Below are 5,687 nucleotides of genomic sequence, written 5' to 3' on the forward strand. Positions count from 1 at the left end.
AGTCATGATCGACCTTCCTACATTGATGCTTCATCTTCTAGCATAACTAAATAAAGAATTTTATATATGTATGTATGAGGTTAATAAAACTCACTATATAATAAGACTAGCATCCATATGGAGTCAAACAAGCCTTAAGAGCTCCTCTTGACGGTTACAAGTAGCTATACAAGGTTGATGACAGAATAACAAGCAGGGCTAACAAGAGCTAGGGTAGAAAGCAACCTGGTGCACTCATATCCCATGAGGATGCATACCGATCCAGAGAATATATATCGTTTTAGAACTCTTGATCATAGAAAAACTAGAGGTATCACGAGCACATATCAGTAGGTACTGGCTCATAATTTTAAATTCCACTGTCCATGAAGAATTAATTAAGCTTTTGTCCACCATTTTGGGAAGAGTAAGCCGGATTACGTTCTTCAGATTCATCCGGAGTTTAGGCAGCTAGACAGCACATAGCAACCAAAATGGTAGGCGGTCTTGCACATAGCCTAGCTTGAACTAGTAAATATTAGGAATTTTAACGTATTGGAATGTATTTTCTGAAAAGATGATGCTTGAATATATTAAATTTGGGACAGTAGTCTTGGCATGTTTGATTGACCATAGAAAAATGGTACAAGAAACATACTTTCCGGAGTAATTTATGTTTGGTTAACTATATAATTTCTTGAAAAAATTATGTAAAATATTTTTTATTTTATTAATAAATTGATTACAAGAAAAAAAATAAAAAAGACAACATAAGGTATACTAGAGAAGCATCTTTGAAAAAAATATAATTTCTATTTTACATAAAAGACAATAAACTTATTATTTTTTCTATCTCTTTTGTTTCAAATCTTGAACCAAATATAAATTATTCTGATATTTTTCCGTTGATTTCTTTTTCTGCTCAACCAAACAATTTTTTTTTGCGGGGATTCCTATTTTGTGTAAGGACGTATTGGCATTTTTTTTCCCTCGCCATTTTGTACCTGTTTGAACTTTTTGTTATCTTAATAAAATAAAAATGGATCATCCGTACATTACGTATTGTCGAAGACAAATGATGTCATCGGCCCTCAAATTTCAGCTCACGTGCCCAAGAAAAAAAAAAAAACTGAAGTCATCATAGCATCAAATAAGAGCCTTTTCCCGACCAGAATTCAAACCAGGGCCATGGGAGAAAGCCAGCAAGCGACCGCTTGAAATCCGAAACCTAATCCCAAACGCATGGATTAATGTGAACTTCCCGAATTTCCATTAAAAAAAAACAAAGTGAAACTATTGAGCTATTGAGCATCGGGCGTGATGCACCTCCAAAATTAAGTCCAGAAACATATCAAAGTTTCCCGAAGTGTGTGGAGTGGAAACGACGATTTTTCTTCGGTCATAAAAGCATTCGTCAGAGAAATAGTTCACAGCGTTCGCACTTCAAACTGTGATCCAATATTTAGCCAGTATCAACGAATTATAATTCAACAAGTTTAGATATTAGTCTGCTGTCATCATGAATGGTGTGATGAAGTTGATCGATGACTGATGAAGGGGGATCAAATACTCCCCAAAACAATGAACATCTCTACTAAATTAAAGGACCGGGCTACCAAGACCGCTTATAAAAGCAAATATAAAGAAAAGTTAAATATTTCTTTTGCTTTCTCAAAACCTGGTGCTTAAATAAATAAAGGACTACGTTGCCGTTCTTTGTATTTGTGACAGTAACCAGTAACTCTTGTGTCATGATAAGCTAATCTAGATCTACTTGCTAATGTAGGCTATTATGATTACATTATCATTTGTGGGAAAACCTTTCCAAATGTATTAGAAACCTTTATTGAAGGTTAAAACACCGCCCTTCCAAAAAAAAGGAGAGGGGGGGTAAGATCAATGTCGACCATCAAATGAAAGGGTAAAAATCGATGAAGTAATTATCATGACTTTTAAATTTTTGAAATTAAAAATCCATTTTTGCGTGCCCGAGATTTCAAGGCAAGTCCATAGTCTTCAAGGTGTGCCAATAAATGCCTATAAATAAGGACAGCCATGGCGAGGGAGGCTTGTGCCTGGAACAAGCCCTCTAAGCCTTTGCAAAGGCCATGGCTTCTTCTCTAATTCTCGTCCTAGTCTCTTCCCTTGCCTTCCTCTCCTCCACTTCAGAGGCCCGGACCTATCCTCCCATAGTGAAGGGCCTTTCCTTCACCTTTTACGAGTCCACCTGCCCCCACGCCGAGTCCATTATCCGACAATTCCTCACGACGGCCTTCAAGAAAGACATTGGTCTCGCCGCCGGCCTCCTCCGCATCCACTTCCATGACTGCTTCGTTCAGGTAATCTCCCATAACTCTGCAACTCGTACAAAGCCTACTAAGTTTCCTTTTGCATGCAAAGGAGGAAGATGAGCAGGGAAACCCGTATCATATACGAGTAACGTGCTAGACTCGTGCCTGGGCTAGGGTCGCCTGTGAACCGGGGTCATGGCTCCCGGGTTGGATGGCTCCTGAACCGGTCCGGTTTATATCTGACGGTGGGGATGATGTGTGTTGTGGTGATGTAGGGGTGCGATGGGTCGATTTTGCTGGACGGGACGGCGAGCGATCCGAGCGAGAAGGGCGATCTGCCCAACCTGACGCTCCGGAAGACGGCCTTCAAAGCCATCAACGACGTCAAGGCTCTTCTGGACCGGGCTTGTGGACGGGTCGTCTCCTGTGCCGACATTGCTGCCTTGGCCGCCCGTGACTCCGTCTACTTGGTGCAATCTCTCTCTCTCTCTCTCTCCCCCTCTCTCGTCTTTTATTGCAACGGTTTGGGGATCCCTTTGTTACGTGACACATGCACAGCACTGGGGGGGTTTAAGCCCTGCTGTGCAGTGAATAGAGTGATTCACCAACCTCAAGTGACGATCATTACGCATCGTAGGATTTATAGCTACATGCCATGGATCGATCCCACATGATATGCCCTTTTGAAGTTTTCTGTGTAGCGATCATAACGTGTTTCTCACAGTTTGGTGCCATAAATCCCATGGACCATGCTAGTAGCTGGTTTGGTTGGCACGTACTGCTTTAAATGAAAGGTTTTATATAATATAGTGACCATATTCTTAAAAAGGTTTTATATAATGAAAATAAAGTATTATGACAGCAAAATTTAGTTCCAGAGATTGGCACCAATCTTCTAAAGACCAGCTTCTAGGAGAGGTTCAGATTCAAAAGCTGATGGTGATTTTGTTATCTTAATTTGCAAAAACAGAAAAATAAGGCACATGTTTCTCTTTTTCTTTTTCTTTTTTTGAAAAAGTTAGGAGGAAGTAAGGTACTTCCTCTAATTTTTATTGAAAGAAAATATTTACAAGGAGATATTTAATAAGTGGCAAAAAGGGGAGAGAAATTACAAGGTAATGATAACAGATTAGTCATTTACTCCGAAACATGAAAAAATGGTGAGTTTCTTGAATAACCGAGACAGAGGATGAATGTTTTTGAAGGAAGATAATAGAGTTTCTCTCATGCGAGATTTGCCAAAAGAGAGCAGGTCCCAACCCCTCAAATATATATGGATTTTCTTTAATGAAGTCGAAAGAGCATGGGGGACTGGACTTTTCCAAAAGGTGGCCGAGCGTAGAGTAGGGTAAACTATGTCAACATCCAACTTTGGTTCATCTCCCCTTCCAAAAACTGTCCACTTGAGGAAGATAATTAGAATCAAGAACCAGGAAAGCATGCAGATTTTTCTGCATCTCCTAGTTCCATTGTACGGAGTCTCTTACGTACCCATGCCTCCCGTTAATTAAATTAAAAGCGCTGACGTGTTTCGGACCATAGCATAGCGCTGTCAACTTCGAACTTATGAGACATAACATTATAATCATATCTGACAATTGCCAACTTCAAGAAGTATTAGGGGATTAATGGAGTTATTGGTTCATCATCTATTGTATCTTTTGCGACCTTCGGTATGGGAGGACGGCCAGGTGGTGTGCGAGCAATATAAGCAATAATTTTTTGTATTTTTCCCATAAAAGAAGGATTCAGTCTTCTCCAGATCAAATCCATCATTAGATTATCGCTGGCTCCTTTGAGATCCATGCAGATAGAGAAACACTAGAATTTGGATCGTTTTGAGATCTGTAACCGATGGTAGCTAGATATTAGTCACGAAGAAAAAAGATGAGTTTTTTTTTTTTGACTATTAATTGTAGTTGATTGATAAAGTTACAGTATTTTTTTCTAAATTAGAATTTGTTCGCCTGAATAAGCACGGGCTCACCGGACAGCCTACCTAAGTTGCTGCAGAATAAGCACAGCTGGTGAGCCTTATCCTGAGAAGACTCGGTAAATGCTTTGCTCTTCTAATGAATTCTCTATATTTATTTTATTATACTTTTTTCAAACAGTCCGGCGGCCCCAAGTACAAGGTGCCTCTAGGCCGGCGCGACGGCCGCACCTTCGCCAATGGGTCCGTGACCAACGCCAGCCTCCCAGCCCCCACCTCCAACGTCACCAAACTGCTCGCTGTCCTCAAAAAGATTAACCTCGATACGACCGACCTCGTCGCGCTCTCCGGCGGCCACACCATCGGCCTTGCGCATTGCACCTCCTTCACCAACCGCCTCTTCCCCTCCCAGGACCCCATCAGAACCTCTACCTCACCTGCCCGGCCGCCAACACGAACAACACCACCGTCAACGACATCCGATCCCCGAACACCTTCGACAACAAGTACTACGTCGACCTCTTGAACCGGGAGGGGCTCTTCACGTCGGACCAGGACCTGTACTCCGACCAGAGGACCAAGTCTATTGTCACCAGCTTTGCCATCGACCAGTCTCTCTTCTTTGAACAGTTCGTGTACTCCATCGTCAAGATGGGCCAGCTGAGCGTGCTGACCGGTGACCAGGGGGAGATCAGAGCCAACTGCTCGGCTCGCAACCCAGATACCAAGTTCTTGTGGTCTGTGGTGGATGATGAAGAGGGCGAGAAGCTGGCGTACTAGATCAGATTCTAGGACAAGTTGCAAGGTTTGTACGTGTCTGTGTTTTGTGGAATTGTCTGTCCAACAATAAATCGCCGTGACAGTGAGTATGCCTGTTTAGCTCCAGTTGTAAGCTTATATAGAAAGTTAAGTAAATCCTTATATGGTTCAAAAATTCGACTTTCATGTCTTGATTCTATAGATAACTTCAGCTTCCTTGCACCTGACTAGATCTCGACATGTGCAATGCATGTGGAATAAGTTGATAAAGAGGAGGCTGTTATCGTGATCTGAAATGTCATTGAGAAAGAAAGAGAGTGGGTCCTGGTTCATTGAATAAATTAAACGGAAGACATTGGATGAGATGCAAGGAAAAGTGAAATACCTACATCCACTGAAAAGGTAGAGATGCAGGGATCGATAAATGGACGCACGCATGCTCCAATTTTTGGTTAAATCATGGCATAGATGTGGGATGTGTTAAATCCTCAAGCAGATCCTGTCGACCACATTGCGGGACAGGGCAAGTGAACCTCTAAAACATCCAACTTGGAATAAGAAGTTACATAAACAAAAAAAAATGCATGAAGTCAAACAAACATAAAAAATACAAACTTAATGATATTTTTATGTATGATGATGCTGTACACATTGCTAGTACATGTTGTTTTCATCTTAAATCAAAATCTTTGCCTCTTAAATAAATGCTTAAAAGTAAAATCCTT

At 41.2% G+C, this 5,687-nt stretch overlaps 1 pseudogene across 1 annotated transcript; it reads left to right on the plus strand.

Moving 5' to 3' along the window:
* Nucleotides 1-2,020: 2,020 nt before the first annotated feature.
* LOC103701238 (peroxidase 12-like) lies at nucleotides 2,021-5,232 on the plus strand (annotated as a pseudogene). The gene is made up of 3 exons (XR_016400366.1): nucleotides 2,021-2,318; nucleotides 2,546-2,740; nucleotides 4,385-5,232. The product of XR_016400366.1 is annotated as a peroxidase 12-like (transcript).
* Nucleotides 5,233-5,687: the final 455 nt, after the last annotated feature.

Source organism: Phoenix dactylifera, chromosome 4 (genome assembly GCF_051530095.1).
Source record: "Phoenix dactylifera cultivar Ajwa chromosome 4, Ajwa_hap1_PhDact_Kaust_v1.1, whole genome shotgun sequence".
NCBI lineage: Eukaryota > Viridiplantae > Streptophyta > Magnoliopsida > Arecales > Arecaceae > Phoenix > Phoenix dactylifera.